Raw genomic sequence first — 21,706 nt, 5'->3', positions numbered from 1 at the left:
GGTTTTGTTGTGATCATGTTTGAACTTTCTTATTAAAACTCGTTTTATCCAAACCCAGTTAACTTGCTCGCAATACGTACTCAATTCACAGTCCCATATGATGGATTGAAACCATCATATTCAAAATAGTCCTAACAAGCACTTCAATTCTCTTAAACCATAACATGCTTGTTTAGTCTTCGAATTCATCAAATCATCTCTTTGATCACGAGCACTTTGTAACGACATTTTTACAAAAAAATTGAAGATTGCGCTAATCTAGGATTTAATTATTTAGTTATCTATATTGAATTCGCTTTGTTAATTTATTCTATAAAAGCAATCTTAACACAACTATATGCTAAAATAATGATCCACCATTTCATGTCCTAAATTCCGTAGTCCTTACAACCAATCGAGCCTTTCGTGATATTTCTTACCTTATCATCATTAATCGAAAAACATTGTATAAACTTAATTGATTATATATAGAAACTTACAATATAGTATTTCTGTAATTAAAATTTTGTTAAAACCATTAAGGTAAAGAAATTATATTTTTACGTATAAAATTTTGTTTAAAGTATATTCTCATTTAAGTTTATGCATTTATTATTAACAATTAATATCAATTTTATTATTAGTAATATTATTGGTATTATTATTTTCAGATACTAGGATTATTGTCAAGGACAGGTATTGAATAGTCTAGCCTTAGTTAGGCATGGACTGGCCACCTATGCTTAAACAAGACAGCACTAACCAATATCCGCCGTGATAATGACTAGTTAATTAAGTCATCATACTTATTTAGTAATTTTTTATTTATATATAAAAATATTTTACTTTGTACTAAAAAGAGAAGACATATTTTTATACCAGAATTAGAGGGACGAATAAAATTATACAAATAATTATGTATCACATATTTTGTGATAACTATGTACTATAACACTCTAGCAAGAAAATAACCATATAAGAATAATATAGTAGTCAGCGACTACATTGGGTTAGAAGAACATTGTAATACATAAAGAATAGTCACCACAACATTTGTAACTACATTTTACAACGCTATATGGTTTCAAAATAAAAATAAGTAATCACATAGAATTGACCCAGTGTTATATAAAATATTTTACAAATACTTTTACCCCTTTTATTCACAACTTTCATTTAAAAGTTATAAATAATAGTGATTCTTTTACAAAATCATAATACTAAAATATTTTGTAAATGTAATAACTTCACTACAGTATTTTGTAATCTATATTACATAATAAATATAAGTTATTTTACATAGTATAATAAATACTAAAATAATATTTATTTGAAAGTAATAACCATTTACATATAATAAAAATGCAAAACAAATAATATATATTACATTGGCTTTACAAATATAATATAATGGTTAGTCATGTCAAAACAACTTATTTTTTTTTTATATTTTCATCTCTAGGACATAGCATATAGTCACTAATATTGTACTATCACATTATTTCACCATTTAAAACAATTTGGAACTCTAATACACTAACTCTATTGTCCTTTAGTGTATCTTTGCAATTAACTCATCTCAACACATAGAATTTCTCATATCATAATTTACTGTTTGACAAATCATTTTTCATGCTTTTGAACCCGTCAATTCTAAGTCTTCCTTAGGTACCAATCAAGGTAAGTTTTCTTCTGACAAAGAATTTTACTAATTCCAAAAAGTTCTTCACATTCATTTTAAGAATCTATAGATCATATATCTTTTGGCTTGAACCCAATCACCTTGAAAAACTATACCATTTCATCTCATTCGTTTAAACATTTCATCTTTTGAAATATCCAAATTCGCTTCCTTGAAACTCTCGATTTCGAACAACGGTGAATTTGTTCGATCATCATTGAATTCTTTCAATCATTACAAACACTTTGTAGCATCCGAATAGAGCTGTAGCCTGTGTTAAATCCTATTCATAAGTCATTCGTTTGATTTGTCATATTCTTGGTACAATTATATACTCAGATTACGATACACTAAATTCTATTACCATTTAAGTAAACGATATTGATTTTTTTGAATAATCATTAACAAATTATTTTCCATATTTCCATTCACAAATAGATATTTATCAATTCAGAATCTCCCTCAAATTGATCAAAGTAGGTTCATTTCAGATATTGAATCCAATTGTTTCTATAAATCATTTTTACTTTCAAAACTCATACCCCTCAAAATATCTTTTGATTCCATTCCACGATACATTTGCTTCTCTTAATTAAAAGAAGAAACATAACCCCAAGAAAATATCATAGTTCAAATCTCGAGGACGAGATTTTTATTAAGGTGGGGAGAATGTAACAACTCTCACCAAAACTATTATTTCTTATTATATTTTGTCCAATAGGAAACCCTAATTGAGACCCCCAAGTGATACTGCATGACCCCTAAAATTTTCAGAACAATCGAAATCAGGACCAGGGCCCCAAAAACTCAGGGGGGGTATTTCCTAGTTAGTATTATCTAAACAGTTTTCGATAGAAATCGAATTTTCTCGAACCGTCGACTCACCCAAGCTACTGGGACGCGTGGCTACCTCATATTAAAAGTGACCTCTCGCGCCACGCGCCAGGACCAGGTTTCCCTGTCGTGACACGCGAGCGCGCCGTTTTTCCAGTATAAATAGAGGAGTTTGGCACTTGATTTCCTGCGTTGGTTCGACGGTAAAATTCGATTCCTACACCCAGATATCGTCGAAATACCACAAAAACCCACATAATCTCGAAATTCTGCCACAATAACAGGGTAATAACTCGATCGCTATTACGATTCATTTTCCGAGCAATCAATATATCCAAAGAATGTCTAAGTGCCGCCCACATTGGGTTATGCTTTGTCGTTTGTCGGTAATCCGATAAATGAGTTGAAGCATTGTACTTTGTCGTTGTCGATAATTCGATAATGAGTTGAAGTACTATACTTTGTCGTTTGTCATTTTGATAAATGAGTTGAAGTATTGCACTTGGTCATTCATTGTGAGAATTTGATCTCGGGAAATTATCGTAACTGCTGTATTGATCATTAACCCGGTTTTTGTGAAATTCGTTAAGGTTCGAATCTCATGACTACCGTTAAGGTTTGATTTGGGTTTTACACCAATACGTATTCTATTCTGTTAAACCACCAAAAACACTCCCAACTACACCTTTACAATCAAACAAACTATTAAATCATCAGAAGGTCCAGAATAATAAAGTACATGCTTAATTATCGAGAAAAGTAGAATCAAGAAATTTGTTAACTCAATCCTGCATGATGATTAGTGAGTCATTCTCTTTTTATCAACTGTTTTACAATACTCCAAACCAATTTTTCAAAGTTATAATTACAGTGATTAAGTTTATGTAATCACCAAATTACAGCCGGTATGTGGGGTATTGTGCACAGTATTATTATTGTTTTAATCACATTAGGTGGGCGAGCCTAAAAGAAAGTGATATACGTCACTCATTGGGCCAGCCAATGGTGATATGACCACAGTCACAGAGCTGGTCTGTGACAAATACCTATTCTTGAAATGTTGGTTGATAATAAACATATGTAAAAACTCTTAATACTGTAAATTATAACAAATGTGTCGTTTTCAGTAAAATGAATGAACTCACTCAGTATTTCCCGCTGACAAAACCTTTTTAAAACGCGTTTCAGGTAATTACAGTAGATTGGAGTAAGGATTGGATCCGGCACTAAAAGACTTCAAGAAGTGGCTTATTTTATTAATTAAATCAACTTAAGAAATATTGTTTTCATTAAAAGCTACCTTTGTAAAACATGGAATTTATTCCATCTATTTCAATAAAAATCCGGTATTTCTAAACTCTGATATTTTCCTAACTCACGGTCCTGATGAAATTTCCGCTGCAATGTTTTTAAAATAATCACCGGTACCACTGGACTGCTCACGGCACCGATTCCGGTTAGATGGGGTCGGGGGTCGTGACAAGTGGGATCTATACGTTTCACGGCGGACGTTTGGTTGGTATCAATTCGGTTCGTTACAATAGTGGTACAATAGCGACACTAAGGTATAACAACCGGTAAAGATAAAATTGACTACCATACTTAACATCTCATAGCCATTTGATTAAATGTAGTTGGTTCTTTTTTCTTTTGTTGGCTTGAATGTTGATTTGTTATAGTGCCGGTACTCAATGTTGTTTACGATACAATTTTTTTTTTATCTACAACGGTTCCATTTCATGAAACTCGTCTGATGTAACCCAAAAATAAAGTCGTGTATTACATAGATGAAAAACTATAAAAACAAACACGGACAACATTTCCAATAATATGTACCGATGTTTAAGTTATATGATGGATTAGGAAAAATTATATACTAAGATTAGATAACTCTACGATTTATGTGTAATCCCTATTTGTTTTTAACCTTGTTATGTCTTACACTCTTACTTAGGTTATTACTCAAAATTTTTAATGGATTTATAACTCATTTAAATTGGTAGAATAAAAACGAACTATTGTGAAGTAAAATAAAATAGTTGTAAATTAATTATTAAGGGAAATATGAATAAGGAATGAAGGATTATCCTGGATGAAGTGGTTAGAAATTTGTTTATTTGTGAATGTGAATGTGTTTTTTAATGGATTTATTACTCATTTAAATTGGTAGAATAAAAACGAACTATTGTGAAGTAAAATAAAATAGTTGTAAATTAATTATTAAGGGAAATATGAATAAGGAATGAAGGATTATCTGGATGAAGTGGTTAGAAATTTGTTTATTTGTGAATGTGAATAAAATTGATTTATTAATTCTCTTGGATTCTCTGATTCTCTCCAAATATAAGAATATATATATATGGTGGGATGACGGTGTGAAAAACAGTTTGATAGAAGTTAAAATGAAAAATTGAGAAATCATGGTTGTGTGGAGAAAGCAAAAGGCAAGAAACCGTTGTGGTAAAAAGCAAAAAAAATAGAAAAGTAGACTGGCGCAAAGGGAAATATGAATAAGGAATGAAGGATTATCTGGATGAAGTGGTTAGAAATTTGTTTATTTGTGAATGTGAATAAAATTGATTTATTAATTCTCTTGGATTCTCTGATTCTCTCCAAATATAAGAATATATATATATGGTGGGATGACGGTGTGAAAAACAGTTTGATAGAAGTTAAAATGAAAAATTGAGAAATCATGGTTGTGTGGAGAAAGCAAAAGGCAAGAAACCATTGTGGTAAAAAGCAAAAAAAATAGAAAAGTAGACTGGCGCAAAAGGGTGTTAGAAATTGATATATATAATAATAACTAGTTATAAAAACCGTCGTCGCGTTGCGCCGAACTTATTTTGTTATTTAGTCTGTGTTTATATGTGTTTGAAATCACTATGAGCGCGTTGCACACAGAATCGCTGACAAGAAAAAAATGTAGAAAAAACACTAAAAAATAACCGAAAGAAAATCAACTAAAAAAGTTGTGTAGTAATGATGTTGTTCGGTAGAAACCCGTAGTCAGAGATGAGCAAATAGTTCGGTACTGGCGTTTGGCGTTCCTGGTATAGGTTCGCTACCGGTTTTAGCTTCATATACCGATACCGTAACCGGTATTTTCTGTACCAATACCGATTCGGTATCAGTTGGCATCGAACTCATCACTACCCCTGAAACTAAAAAAAAATGTACGATACCGTTGTTGTTTGTACGGTACCCATGATCAGGGATGAACAAATGGTACTGGGTAGCAGTACCAAATTTCTCGAACTAAAAGATGATCAAACTCAACTCGGTACAGACTTTGGCGTTTTATGTACCACGCTGGTGCTGGTTTTTACCTTTATGTACCGATAACGAATCGGTATTTTCGATACAAGTATCGGTTAACACCAAGCTTAACAAACTTAAAAAGTAAAGAAAATATCAATTATTACAGTTATAATATTAAAATAATAAAGCTGTAAATATTTTATTATATTATAATAGAATGTACTGTTCATTTTGTTGACTTATTAAAATCGTTATTTTCGATACAAGTATCGGTTAACACCAAACTTAACAAACTAAAAAAGTAAAGAAAATATCAATTATTATAGTTATAATATTAAAATAATAAAACTGTAAATATTTTATTTTACTATATTATAATAGAATGTACTGTTCATTTTGTTGACTTTGTTGACTTATTAATTAATTAATTAATTAATAATAATAATAATAATAATGATAATAATAATAATAATATATAGAAGAATTTGCATCTTCATCATCTACAGAAATTTATTTATAGGTTTTCAAGCACAAGTTACAAGTAGTGTCAAGTACTAGAATTTGCCAACTTACATGTAGTTTTATTATTCTATGTTTTCTAATGTCACTTCGTGAATCATGTTCGGTTAAGGATCTCTTTAAATATTCAAAACAAGAATTTGGATATATTATTTAGGTTTCGCTTTCTTCGACTTTCTAGGTTTATGAGTTATAATTTGTACATCGATATCCTTTTGTGCATTTGTATTTTATCTTTCGGTTGTTACAACAAATATTAGGGTGAACGGTGTCGAGTCGGTAAACATGATCGGCACCGATCGGTGACCACTGCCAGCTCAACATTACCGATTTGGGGGCTGTTTTCGGTGACGGTTAACCGATTCGGTGAAGGGAGGGAAAGGGGGAGAGGGAGGGTGTGTGGTGGGGGTCCATTTCTTCTCAACCAATCACACATTTTTTTAAATAGTTTACCTAAACCCTATTAGGTAAACCACCGTCAACGTTTTTTAGCATTAGGTAAACAATTGACATGACGCTATAGATTAGGTGAATTGGGAGTTTACATATTCCATTAGGTAACCACTCTCTTCACCCTTAGTACTGTAATTAGTTCTCTGGATTGAATATGTAATTTAAACATTTAAAGTTGCCTAACCGGCTTTGTTTTGTATTTCTATTTTCTCTAGCATCTTGATATGAGCCGCGGGCGTATTGCAAACATTGGATAGATTAGTTCATGCGTTATGTGATGCATTAATCATATGAGAACGTATGTTTCAACGTATTCGATCTAACTCAATGTAACCTATATAAGCATTGCAGTTTCAACAAAAAGTAATGTAAATCAAATTTATATTGTATAAAAGAAAAGGAATCAAATTCAAGTTGGTTCGTTTAGTGAGAGTTCTACTCAAACACTACATCACCCTTACCTTTGCATCAAGACTTAGCAGAGTCAAAATGTACAATAACTCAAATTTATACCGTCAAATAAAAAAAAATTTGTACGTAGACCAACCGAAAACATACATAAAAATAACCATGAACACGTATTATATTTGACCAAACTCATTTCCGAAAAAAAATACATTGAAACATGACTTATACCAACACGTTAAAAAAATAAGCACGTGGTAAAATATTGTTTTTTCATTTACTTCAACACGTACACCAACTGTAAATATACATAAAAATAAGTGTGAAATCGTAGACTTGACTCGTTTTCGAAAAAAGTTACATTAAAACGTAAATTTACATTGTTTACGTTGAAACGTAAATTTATACCTACGTGTACATAAAATAAGCAAGTGAAGAAATAGTTTTTTCGTTAATGTTAAAGAATGAAAATATAGGGTTTTAACTTGAAACGTTAGAATTATAAAGTGTAGAAAGTATAAGGGGTGTAATTGACAATCTTCAAAGTATAAGAGTTGTTTTTGTCGATGGTATAGGCAACCGACCTTTCCGGAAAAAAAAATTACATCGAAACATGTAAGACCCTAAGACGCTTTTACTAAAAAGACGCAGCGGAAATACGTACAATAAAATTTCTTCCATTATAAACGTTTTGACTTACTTGAAAGTTCATTTAAAAATAACTCTTTTACAATATATGCATCCTTTATACTCATTTAATAAAATAAAAACATAACTTATGTTTACCAAATTACATACTCAAGCATTTCCGTACAATCTATCTTGTGACTCGGTCTTTGATCGCTACTGCTCGTGATGATAATCTGTGATTCGTATAACCTGCACCCACCACATACATTCGCAACATTAGCATACATTATATTCAAACAAGATTCATAGTCATGTAGTCTCGTTACGTTCTATCCACATATACTTTCCATCCCGTTATCTTTCTAGATTTAATCATTCCATCTGGGTGTCTAATCCATGACAAGACTTCAATAATGTACCTGCATTACATTTCATTCTCAAGGCACACTGTTAATAACGTCAATACTTAAATGTATTGAAACCATGTATACAATACATACATACATGATTACGTCTTCACATACGTATTCACTTACATAAATACATACATACATACATACACACACACACACACATACACACACACACACATACACACACACACACACGCATGCATATGCATGCATCCATACATACATACATACATACCTGCATACATACATACATACATACCTGCATACATACATACATACCTGCATACATACATACATACATACATACATACCTGCATACATACATACATACATACATACATACATACATACATACATACATACATACATACCTGCATACATACATACATACATACATACATACATACATACATACATACATACATACATACATACATACATACATACATACATACATACATACATACATACATACATACATACATACATACATACATACATACATACATGCATGCATGCATGCATGCATGCATGCATGCATGCATGCATGCATACATACATGCATGCATACATGCATACATACATACATACATACATACATACATACATACATACATACATACATACATACATACATACATACATACATACATACATACATACATACATACATACATACATACATACATACATACATACATACATACATACATACATACATACATACATACATACATACATACCTACCTACTCACATACATACATTCCTATACGCGTTTGCCTATGGATTCCCTTTACTAATCATGTAGGTAAATCCATACTTATACTTACATATGCCTCTATACTTATTTCGCTCCATTTTATGCTTGCGTGCACGCTCATCGCATCTCATAAACACTCCACAATGAGTTTAGAATACATTTTGGGACTCCTTATAGGTTACGGGACTGATTTCGGATGAATTCTGCACATTCGGTTGAACTTGCAGCTGACGCATGGTCGTGCGTCCCAACCGCACGACCGTGCGGAACCTACGACGTCGGGAGCACTGGCAGTGCACAAGCCAGTGCATTGATTTACTCGGAATAGCATGACCATGCGGCCCAAGTGCACGACCGTGCGCTTCCTCGTGTCGGGTCAGCTTCACGTAGACAGTGTATTAGGGCGTCGGCAACACCATCTATAACAACCCCAACGTAAAACAAACACACTCGAATAATTTCCGACACCCTATTATATTTTAAAATGTCACAATATGTCTTTAAATACACGCCGTATGTGAAAACCGAGCCCGAAATACAATATAATATTAAAAATAAATTAGAAACAAGAAATATTAAGTTGAGGCGGGCCGCGTAGGACCCTACCCCAACCTTACGCGGGCGGTATCAAGGCTAAAGCCTGAATTCGTTGAATTTTAAGTTCAGGCGGGCCGCGTAAGCTCACCTTAACTCTTACGCGGGCCGCGTAAGATCGAGATTGTGGCGCAGCCCGGTGCGGCCACGTGGCCCAACACCCGGCGACCCTACATAGTGACTCGGACTAGCTATACGTTTGACCAGGGTTGACGCGAGCCGCGTAACCCTTGTCTTTGTTTTACGCGGGCCGCGTGAGGACCAGAATCAAGCCCTATATAAGAAGGGCATCGGCTTTCAGTTCCGATCGCTCACAAACGTTTCTCAAATCTCAATTTCTTAATTATAGGCATTATACACAGGTCTAATATCCCCTAAATAGTGAGGCTCTACTACGATGTAAGTATCATAACCTCTGGAGACGTACTAGATACTCTGCCCGATTGATCTAGGGTTCCGTAACGGCTGTTGTGGTTCTGTCCGACGTAGTCGTTGGAATGCCGTCTCGGGGAGGGTATTTCTAATGTTAAAATGGGTTATTATACTAACACACGTGCATTTGTGTAATTTATAGATTATTCCTAGGAAATCCTTACTGAAAACCCTAAAACAGCAATGTGAGTAATCCTCTTTTTGTTAACTATTTTTACAAAACCTTAAATATCTTTCCATGCGAATAACAGTTATTGAGTATTTGTAAGAATACAATTACAGTCGGTAAATTTGGGTTTTTGTATACAAAATTTGTTACCACCTGGTAAAGGAGTAACATGACCATAAGTCGGAACGACAGTACCGTGTGGTGGGAATTGATATAACTTGGAAACAAATGTAATTGCGGATGCGCCCTCAATACTGTACACTGTGACTTTTTATTTAAACTTGATTAAACTGGGATTCACTCACCAGTATTTCCTACTGACAAAATGTTTTTAAAACGCGTTTCAGGAAACAATATGTGAAAGCCAAGTAGAAGCCAGCTGGACAGCACCGAAGGCTTGGAAAAGTGGCAATAAAAGTTACCTAAGAATAAAATAGATGTTTTTCTTAAATAAAAAAAAGGATTTATTCCTATGAAAAGTGTGTACTGAAAACTTGGGTTTTACCCATGTGTTCAATGTTATGGAAAATGTGGTATTTTACTCTCATGAAAATTTCCGCTGCCAAATTTGATAATAACAAGATACCACCAGAACTGGCTCACGGCCGCCCGTCCCCGGGAATTAGGGATCGGGGGCTGTGACAGAAGATTGTATCAGAGCTATGCCACTGATTCAGCCACAAAAGTGTTCTGCTGACATCAAAATTCGAAGTGTTAGGTAATAAATTACGGAAATACGTGCATAATTATATTTTCTTTTTATGTGTTATCTGACTATCTGTTAGTTTACAGTATAAGCGACCAAGGACCATCTGACGCGTACCGTCAATTGTCTGGTTCGCCTAGAAGCGAAGGTGCCTCTTCTCAGCCTACCCTCTCGGGGTATTCTGCTGATACGTAAGAAGGAATATTCATGTTTAAGGCTCAGTCTGAAGAGCCATTTCCTCAGAAAAAGAGGGGATGGTTTAGTAGGAGAGTATACGAGCGTAGAAAGCGTATGAAAAAGTTACAGGAACAGCGAGTGTTAGCCGCAGCCAAAAGAGAAACCGATGCATATGCCCAGGATATGCTTAGTAGGGGTATAGCTAATATCCATATTTTAGCAACCACTGCAGCTGACCCAAACCTGGAACAAAAATTTGCACCCCAACCACAACCACTAATTCCTGATCAACCCATGGAAATAGAAAACCCTGAAAACCAAATAGAAATGCATGATTTCAACCCGGAGGAAATACCTAGGGTACCTGCACCAAATCCCCTAGACCCAAACAATTACGACCCCTGGTGGGATGATGTTAGGGACTATGTGCAATGCTACCCGTTATCAATTTCTACGTGTAAACGTATTGTGACCCGCTAAAGGATTACTTTAAGCTTAAATCTTGCTTTCCTTTCTTTACATCTTATGTCTACATTATCACATCTATCTATCAATCGCCACAACCATATTTGTAAAACCTTACTTGAATTCAATTATCATGTTGATATAACTAGTACATAACTTTACTTAAATAACATGAGAAGTGATTCCAGAAATCACTTACCTTAGCGTCCGTATTCGCATCTGTTATCTTGCCCCCTTTTGATCCGTTAACCTTCCATTCTTCCATCTATACTTTCACATCATCGCAATCACATTCTTATTAGCATACATGATTACGCATGTTAACGATCATATCAAATTTATATTACCCATTTGACTTTCATTAGTCGATTCTAGCAAGCATAAGACATATACCCAAATTCACATCCTTTCAAACTCATATAATTCACCATGTCATTCCATATAACGTGTATTGATGTAACATGTACCGTACGACTTCCTAATATCCTACCTTTACAACAACAAGTTGAATTATGCTTCCTATGTGTAGTTGGTTTATCATATGAACTTCCGACTTATCCACATGTATTCGTAACATCATTTATGTTATATCAATGACACTCTATACATCTCTTACTCACGATGCAAATGTGCTTACAATCACATAATCACCTAGTGATATTAAACACAACGTACAAGTCCCTAATGCATAGTCTTGACCAAGACATACATTCAACCCGAAATCTTGTATGAGTTCTATCTAAAGCACATTCTCCAAGTTAGTATACTACTAATTACATCATTTCCTCATCTCATTCATATATATCAAGCCATTTCATACAATCTCACATCTTTAACTTCACTTAGACATTTCATCATACACTTGGTGGGCGTACCATTAATTAAGCATAGTGTACAAGTATCATTTGCATAACATGACCAATTCATGTCAATATCATCAAGAACATCAAATTCAATAGAATTTCACATAACTTCTCATCTAATTCACTTCTAGCTAACAATTAATCAATATAAACAATCATCATACATACTCTAATCCAATTTCACACTTTACAACTCATACCCAATCTACTCTAAGTGGGTTTTCACTTCGAACATTGATTTAATCAATTTTAAGCATTTATAATGTTCTAGATGGTAATCTTAGTTCAATATCATACTAATTTCATATAAACTCATGGAATTTCTTGAAACCTAACATATTCAAAATCATCAAGCTATCAAATTCTTCTTACCTTAAGCTTTAATAGGCCTAGATGATCAAGAAATCATTGACATGCATGAGTAACAGTCACGATTAGGGCTTCAATTAGCTGAATTTTTGTGATTAGAAGGGTTTCCTTTTTCTTTCTTTGGCTCTGGCGTCGAACACACACACACACACACACGCTGATGTGTGTGTGTTTTATTTTTGTTTTCATTTTATCCTTCAAACTTTCTTAATATGTCACTATTAGCCCCTTAAGTTTAATGTTCACACTTTGTTGCAAGTTTCTTTCTCAACTTGATTAAATTTCATTTGAATTATATAAGAGACTAAACTCATTTCTTTATATCAACCGGGTTCTAATTTACCAAATCCGTTTTTGGGGTGTTACAAAACATGAATTCATGTCGTTGAAGCGTAAAACGAATATATAACATTTAAAAATAAGTTTGTCAATTCCCCACGCGTTGCGACTTGTCACTCGCTCTCGGAATAGAACTCAGTTATCGCGCGTTCATGTTATGTCCACATTTGTCATATTCATGAAAAAAAAAACATATGAAAGTAGAAAAAAAAAACAAAACATTTACATATTGTGACTCGTTAAACCGTGGAATTAATCAACATTTTAGAAACTTTGTATAACAAAATCAAACCATCACGTAAACTAACTCGTTGTAGTGAGAGCATTTAAAAATATTGAAAACCTTATATACAAAGAAGCGAAACCGGGAAGAAAAGTTATCGCATGTGTTGTAAATTCGTGAAAAAAAAACTCACGTGAAAACTTATTAAAAGAAAGACAAAAAAGGCAAACTAAATGTAGAAGCATATAAGAAATATAAAACAGACTCAAACTCACGTCAGATGGTTAAACTTAAAGCATGCCTACCACTTTGGACCATATCTTATTTCTATCTGGTTTTTCTTGTTTAAGTTACTTAAAGTAGAACTAACGTCGGTTGGCACAATCCTATTGGCCACCGACTTTAGTTTTTAAGAGTATATAAATATCTTTCCACATGTTTAAGAAACAGAAATATTTAAGTATCTACTTTTAATTATATTTTTAAACTATAAAAACAAAAATACACATACCATAATATTTTTTGAATTTCAAAATAATAATGTTATTTCATCATCTCCTAATATAAATCTAAGACATTTAAGTTAAATAATTATTCATTTTACTAAAATGTTTAGCTTTATGTTAACTCATATCAGTTACTCACACTGTTTTAGCTGTTTTAGAAATATATGCCATTTGGAGATAGCCAGATAGGAATGCGTAACTAACGCGAATGGATAGACTCGAAATCAAAAACATTTGAGGTGAGTATTCAGGTATGTGATTAGTTAAAATTTTTTTTTTTCGGGTATACGACGGCTACATTATTCAATGATACCCGGACCTTACTACCTGAAACAATTTTATAAAAGGAGGTATGTTATTGAGATTAGCAATACCCATCCCTGTCATTAGCGGTACATGTTGAAAGTAGAGTGGGCCTGAGCCCACCCTAAGCCCAGAAAAATGAAAAGAGTAAAATACATATATCGGTTGAAAAGTAACTTATCATAGGATACTCTATGGCACTAGATGAGACCATCTCTGATTTTTTTTTCGGTAGGGCCTTTTGTGGTTCCTTTTGTTTATTTATTTGTTTACGTTAAAAATAGTTATTTGTTGTTTTGACTTGGTATAATCACTTACAACATTCCAAACATTCTCTCATAAAAATATAGACTGATAATTTGAAATTAAAGGTTAAACATTATAAGTTTGTATTTCTTTTTTAGTCTCTAAACATATAACAAAATCATAGCCATTCCCTGTTGTAGATGTAGTCAACGTAGAAGCTATAAAAACTTGTAATTAATTTCAATTTTTTTTTGAACAACAATCGTTTCTCTCTAATTTACACCAAATATTCCTCTTGCCCAAATCTAAACCTGAGACCTTCCCTTAAGAGGCATGTGCCTCTACCAGATGAACTACCCGAAATTGGCTAGTTAATTTTGCATTTAAGTTGGTAGAAAGAATGTTCACACTTTAAAGTAAAGAAATATTTACTTGCGTTTGGGCCAAGGATATGTGGTCCAAAGATGGTGGACCTTTGCTTTCTTCCAATGCTAATTAGAAAGGTGTATTTGGGTTTTGTAACAAACAAATTACCAAAACCATCCCATTCACTTCGGTTAACGATTCTTTACATTACTTGGAATGCAAGAAATTCTAAAATGTTTCCTTAAAGTATTCTTAGAATTTAGGGCCGTAAGTTACGACATCGTTGTCATATTTTGCCATTACGAACTTAACAGAAAATTTGTTGAATCGTGTGTAATATAACCGGGTTTGCTAAATGTGTTGGTCTCGAATCATTTTGTTGGGTTCAAGAGTTGACTTGTTTATTCTTATATAATACCGAGTAGTTTACTAGAAAATCTTAAACTAGTTGGGCATTTTATGTTTAATCTATAAAGTTACATGAGAAATGAGCATAGGTTTCTATATAGTTAAGCCCAACTATTATGGCCTTTATGTTCGCTAGAAAATAAAGAAATATAATGGAATATCTTGATAGTAATTGCCAACGAATCTCAAAAATCTCAAAAGAAAATATAACTTCAACTTTCATCAGGTAATTTAAACAAAATTTACAAGAAAAGAAAACAAAAAATAATTTTCAAACTTCTGTTGGAAAATTTACTAGCAAATTACCATTTGATCCCACATATCTTATAAAAAAGAGAAATATAATTTGTTGTTATTGCTATCGAAAAAACCTACGGAAATCCATTCGTAATTACCGAATGATTGAATGAATCCACAAAAATAAAAATAAAACATCAGTTTTATAAAATACCATTTTATTAATTTTAGATGTGACTTTTTATTCACCATTTTTAAAAATATATAACGTCACTTTTAAAATAAAAATATAGAATGCAATATGTAAATTAAAATTTACTCCAATTTAAAAAGGTAGCTACATCCTAACCGTAAGCCACATCAATTATAGGCACCATTGGTAATGATACTCAGGGGAGGCGGGCAGGGGCGGACCGACATTGGTGCCACCGGGGTCCCCGGACCCCAGTCTTTTTAAAAAAATAGTAGATTCGGTATATTAAATTGTATATGGACCCCATAAATACAATTAGGTGGACACCATAGAAATAAAAAGAAAGCTGGTGTAGTGGTAAATCTCCCTCTTTTCCACCAAGAGGTCATAGGTTCAATCCTTAATAAGCTCATTTTTCTTATTTTTTAAAAAAATCTAGTTCAAACCTCACTTTAACTCGACCCGAACAAGGACCGACCCGAAAATGGACCCCATTGAAATAAAATTCTAGGTCCGCCACTGGAGGCGGGGTGGTCCGTGATGGCCACCCCATCACGCGTGAAACGATAACGAACACCGCCGCCACCATCAATATAACGCGTTAATTTTGAAACGCGTTGAAACGTTCACGCGTTGAAAACTTTAAAAAATTCGAACGTTGCTTGCTTTTTGACCGTTGAATAACGGTTAAATTATCCTTATATTAAAAAACCAATGAAATGAACAGTAATAATTAATAAATTCAATAAAAAAAACCTTTAAACCCGTTTATCTATTTATATCTCCATTTTATAAATTGCAAGAATCGGCAAGAAAAGATGTTGAGAGGGCATTTGGTGTTTCAAAGGGTAGATGGGGTATAATACACCGACCGGTTCGTGCGATGAACAAGAAAGGAATACATAGCATAGTGTATGCATGTATCATATTGCATAATATGATAATCAAAGAAGACGGACGTGCAATATCCGGGTGCCGGATCCTACTAGACAAGTTCAAGTTCCACAAAATATCCAACTAGAATTGCGTAATGAAGAAACTCACTTTCGGTTGAGATACGATTTAATCGAACTAGTAGGTTCTCTAGGTTTGGAGTTTCATGAGTCGGAGGAGGAGTAGTTTTTTTTTTAGTTGTAGCCTAAAATATTTCTAGTATGTTAAATTGAAGTAGTGTGTTTTAATTTAATTAAAATTTATAATTTTAATGTTTTATTGTTAATTTCTAATTTAAAATAAAAAATTAAAAAAATTTGTGAGTGGTGGAATTCTATCACTAGTGACCACCCCCACTACATTTCTATCACTAGTGATAGAATATTAATTGATGACATGGCATGAGTTGATTGGATATTGGGAGTGATAGAATTCTATCACTAGTGACCACCCCTACTCCCCTCAGTTGGGAATGATGATGGCAAGTGTTAGCGTCATTCTTGCTCGGTAACCATTAGGCCATAACTAATGGTTAATGTTCTTTAAGGGGTATTTTTCGTCATATCAAAATTATAACGCCACTTAGAAAATGTGTAATGGTTAAACCTCTTAATGCCCCATCCATCATTACTTTCCAATTTTGTTATCCTTAAGACCGTGGGGTATGGGGCTTGGGCTGGGCCGTGGGTTGGGGGAAAACGCCCAAGCCACTACCCCTGGTGGGCTTGGGTTTGAGCGTGGCCATTGGGGCTTGGTTTTCAAGCCGGGCGTGGGGCGGTATGGCCATGCTAGTTGGCTGAATCTCATTGGCTCACCCGCCACGTCAGGCGGTGTTTTTAAATTTCGAAATTTAAAATTCGAACGGTCCCCTCATCTTCTCGAACCGTCACCCAGGTCCCCCAAAAGCCTCTATATATTGTAACCCCAACCCACTGGTCCTCCCATCCCACGAACCCAACAACCCCACCGGCTACCACTTCTGTCGAACCCGCTACCCCACTGGTCCACCCCATCTTCTCGAACCCGCTACCACTTCTCTCGAACCCAACCCCACTATGGCATCCTGGACCCATGAAGAGGAAATTGCTCTCGTCACAAGCGTCGTTGATGCTATGAAGGGTCGGCCACCGGGCCAAACACAATATTGGGTGGAAGCATTCGGAGCCTACCGACATAACGGCAGTAATGACCGCCATAACCTCAACGCGTGCCAACATAAATGACGCGAGCTATGGCCCGAGCTCGAGCATTTCAAGGCTTATTACGAAGCCGTTCCCGGTGGCGAGTTAAGCCACGAGGACCGGGTGGCGGTGGCTAACATAGAGTTTCGAGGTAAGGAAAAAAAGGCGTTCGACAAGATCGACCTTTTTGAAATTTATTTAACGCTTTAGGTTTGTTATTTTGTAATTTTTAGAAATTATGTAATTTTTAGTATTATGCAATTTTTAGTATTATGTAATTTTTAATGAAGTTGTAGGTTTTTTTATAAATCTTGTATGATTTTTTATAAATTTTTTGTATTTTTTTTAATTATTCTGTCACGCGGTGCACCCAACCCAAGCCCAACTCACGCCCCGCCATACCCCGCAGCCACGTAACCAGGCGATGGGGGGCTCCCATTCCGCGTGTCAGCATATACCCCAACCCAAACCCCACCATACCCCACAGCCTAATGCTAGAAATGTCCTTCCATATAAAGCCCAGGAGGTGGTGTTGGGGGCTTTATCATGCATGGTCTTAGTTAAAAAAAATTATACCCAATTAAAGCAACGGTCCCAGCTTCGAAAATTCCCATTGGCGGTCCACTCTTTTCACATATTGGACTTTAATGAACCTTGAGTAACAGAACCCTAACGTCGTTAGTCTTCGGTCGCCGATCTATGGTCACAAACGTTTTTTGTCAGAAAAAGATTAATAAAGGTCCAATCTATAGTTACAAACAGGTTTGAGACAAAAACTTCAAGTTTTCCGGCTAAAAAGTTAAGTTTCAGGCGTAAAAAGAATTTTCTGGCGACCTTAATAATTAGGGATTTTTACTTAAACGTGCATAATAAGGTTACAAAGAAGTTTGAGATGAAATATTGAGTTTTCCAGCCAAAAACGTTTTTTTGGCGACCAGAGACTAACAGCGTTAGGGCTTTGTTAGTCCATTGAAGACCAATATGTGAAAAGATGGGACCGCCAGTAAGAATTTTTGAAGTTGAGACTGTTGCTAAACAAGAGACAATATTTGGGATTATTAAAATCCATAATTCCTAAAGTAAATATTAAGGTTGATGTTTATCAGTAACTAGGCTAGGACTTGACAAAAGTAACATAAAAATTAACGATTGGAAAATAACTGAAGGGCTATAAATCATATTTTAAAAACCACTACTTAGAGATGACTGGGCGGTGTGTTATTCCATCTCGGAAACGATTTTTCCACACGTTATATTGTCATTTTACCACCCCGGCAACACAAGTTTCACGCGTTATATTTTCAACGCAATCCATTTTCGTTATTTTTTCAACGCGTGATAGTTTTGTTTTGTAAGTGTAATTGTTGGTTGAGGGGAAATTGTTGGATATGGTGGTGAATGATGACCACCCCCACTAAAAAAGGTTGTGAGTGATGGAAAAATGATTGATGACATGGCGAAACTTGATTGGTGCTTGTGAGTGATGAAATTCTTATGTGACGTGTTAAGTAGCTTACGGAGGCAAAAAAATGTTTTTACGTGCAAGAATGTTGTAATAATAATAAGAACGACAAGGAAATGACGCCTATAATTTTATTCATCTAAATGTGCATAAATTACATGTTAACTAATACTAATCAATCAAATGTTTCATATCACAGACGTTCCGGATAGTGGTAAGCAGTTTATTTCTCTTGGAAAAGATTATTAATAAAGGTTCAAATATCACCAAATTATGCAATTCACCTTAACATGCTAGAGACTAGAGCAATCAGGTTTGCTATACAAATTTCATAAGGAGTTTTGAGCGTATTATTAAATGGATGGACGGACCAATGAAAAAAACAGATAAAACGATAGAAGATATATGGGACATCTCTCCGACAAATGCCCAATGATTCGTCTTCATGATGAATGGAATGGTTATTACATCAGACTCGTCATCTGTTGAAACCATCATTCAGAAACCAACAACACACTAAATTATCAGCCAAATTTAACGAAAAAAAAAAAACTAAAATTAATTGGCAAAATTAAAAAAGAAAAAGAAAATCAATGGACTCAGTTTATGGGTGGTGATATAACAGTATGGTCGGCAAGGTGATTGTTAATCACCGTTACGACGAACGAGACCTTATCACATGGGATCATCATAGCCCTTTTCTAAAGAATCAAAACATAAATTGGAGAAATATAGAAAACATTGAACAAAATTGAAAAGGTATTTCAGTCTTTTCGGCATGATTAAAATAGAAATTTAAAAAATCGAAAAATACTGTAGTAAATATGAGGTAAAGGGTTATCTCTCAGACAAATGCCTCGATTGGTCTTCATACTGAATGGAATGGATAATGTATCAGACTCGTCATCTATTGAAATCATCACTGAGAAACCCACCCTAATTCTCTATAAATAAATAAATGAAATAAAACTTCAGACATCCAAGGAAGGAGCAAAACAGCACAAGCTCTCAAGCCTGGGGAAGGCGAAAGCTCTTGGTCGGCCACTGCGAATGTTTCTGAGAAGATCTCAGACATCCAAGGAAGGATGAAACAACATGAACTCTCAAGCCTGGCGAAGGCGAAAGTTCAATCAGGCGGCCACTGCGAATGTTCATGAGAAACAAGCCTTTCTTTGTTCATCATTGATACAACAACCAACCTCTATATTAGTAATAAAATGAAAGAATGATTAGAAAATACAGGATGATGCTCAGAACATGTAAAATGTCGTTGGATGGATGGATTGAAACTGTGAACGTGGGAGATGTTATATAGACAGGGGTTTTGGGAATTAGGGTTTTGAAGAATCTTGACGGCGGCGATATTTTGTTACGGCAAAATATGCTAAAAGCTAACTACTCAACCTTTAACAAACCCAAAAAAAAAAAAATATATCTTTCATCTATACAACCCAACATACCTTTAGAGCATTCACATCCTAATAGGGCTGTAAACGAACCGAACGAACACGAACAAGGGGATGTCCGTGTTCGTTCGTTAAGGAAATTAACATGTTCGTGAACTGTTCACGAACGCATACCGAACATAAGTTTGTGTTCGTGTTCGTTCGTTAAGAAAATTCACTTGTTCGCGAACAGTTCGTGAACACTGGTCTCGAACACAAACGAACGTAAACGAACATTTAACTTGAAAATAATAACATTATTAACCTTAAACATTGGACATAAGTAGTTAAGCATAACCATCAAATGATAAATCAAAACACAAGAAGTCTACTACAGCCACCAAATGATAAATCACGTTTAACTAACTTAGCCATTATTATCCAAAATTACTTAGACATAATTATTCAAAGTTTAACTAACTTAGACATAACTATAGTAAAAAATGTCTTGAATGTCTAAATTTTAGATAACTTAGAAAAAAAAAGGGTTTCAAGTTTTCAATATTGTAGATAAAAGGTTTATTATTTGTTATTTTTTTAATATAATCAAACGAACACGAATGAACGTACATAAAAACGTAATCGGATATATTACCGAACGTTCACGAACGCAGTCGAACGAACAAGACCTTTGTTCGTGTTCGTTCGCTAAACTAACCGAACGAAATTTTTTGTTCGTGTTCGTTCATTAAGCTAATCGAACGAACATAAACGAACTTCCCGCCGAACGATTCATGAACTGTTCGCTGAACGTTCGGTTCGTTTACAGCCCTACATCCTAACCATCAAATTATGTGAGGAGGGGTTTTTATATTATAAAGGGTATAAAAAGTGGTTGTGAGTAGAGGAGAGAGAAAATGTTACTGTTCATCTGTATATTTGGGGGGACACTGTTCACCCGTTATAATTTTTTAATATATTTTGTAAATGGTTGTGAGTGGAAGTTAGAGAAAAGTGTAATAATAATATTATTTAATTGAAAGGAGAGATAAAAAGTATTTGTTTTTAGTGGAAATATATTGATATAGGAGTTGTTTTTTAGTGGAATGTATGTATAATTTGATGGATTGGATGTGAATGCTCTTACCCCCCCCCCACACACACACACACAAAAATAATAAAGTAATTTCTTTATCCCAACCTAACCTAACCG

General features: G+C 34.4%; 1 long non-coding RNA gene and 3 other non-coding genes across 4 annotated transcripts; all 4 read right to left on the bottom strand.

Moving 5' to 3' along the window:
* Nucleotides 1–7,851: 7,851 nt before the first annotated feature.
* LOC110939804 lies at nucleotides 7,852–12,847 on the bottom strand. Its single transcript, XR_002592527.1, has 3 exons — nucleotides 12,715–12,847; nucleotides 11,679–11,744; nucleotides 7,852–8,011 (listed from the first exon to the last, which is right to left on the bottom strand). It is a non-coding gene; the product is annotated as an uncharacterized LOC110939804 (long non-coding RNA).
* Nucleotides 12,848–19,703: 6,856 nt separating this feature from the next.
* Nucleotides 19,704–19,805, bottom strand: LOC118483105. The gene has a single exon (XR_004869589.1). It is a non-coding gene; the product is annotated as a small nucleolar RNA Z43 (small nucleolar RNA).
* Nucleotides 19,806–19,947: 142 nt separating this feature from the next.
* Nucleotides 19,948–20,036, bottom strand: LOC118483148. The gene has a single exon (XR_004869684.1). It is a non-coding gene; the product is annotated as a small nucleolar RNA SNOR75 (small nucleolar RNA).
* A 135-nt stretch (nucleotides 20,037–20,171) lies between these two features.
* On the bottom strand, nucleotides 20,172–20,296 carry LOC118482912. The gene has a single exon (XR_004869203.1). It is a non-coding gene; the product is annotated as a small nucleolar RNA SNORD14 (small nucleolar RNA).
* Nucleotides 20,297–21,706: the final 1,410 nt, after the last annotated feature.

The sequence above is a fragment of the Helianthus annuus genome, chromosome 1 (assembly GCF_002127325.2).
Source record: "Helianthus annuus cultivar XRQ/B chromosome 1, HanXRQr2.0-SUNRISE, whole genome shotgun sequence".
NCBI lineage: Eukaryota > Viridiplantae > Streptophyta > Magnoliopsida > Asterales > Asteraceae > Helianthus > Helianthus annuus.
This window is presented reverse-complemented; position numbering and strand designations above follow the sequence as displayed.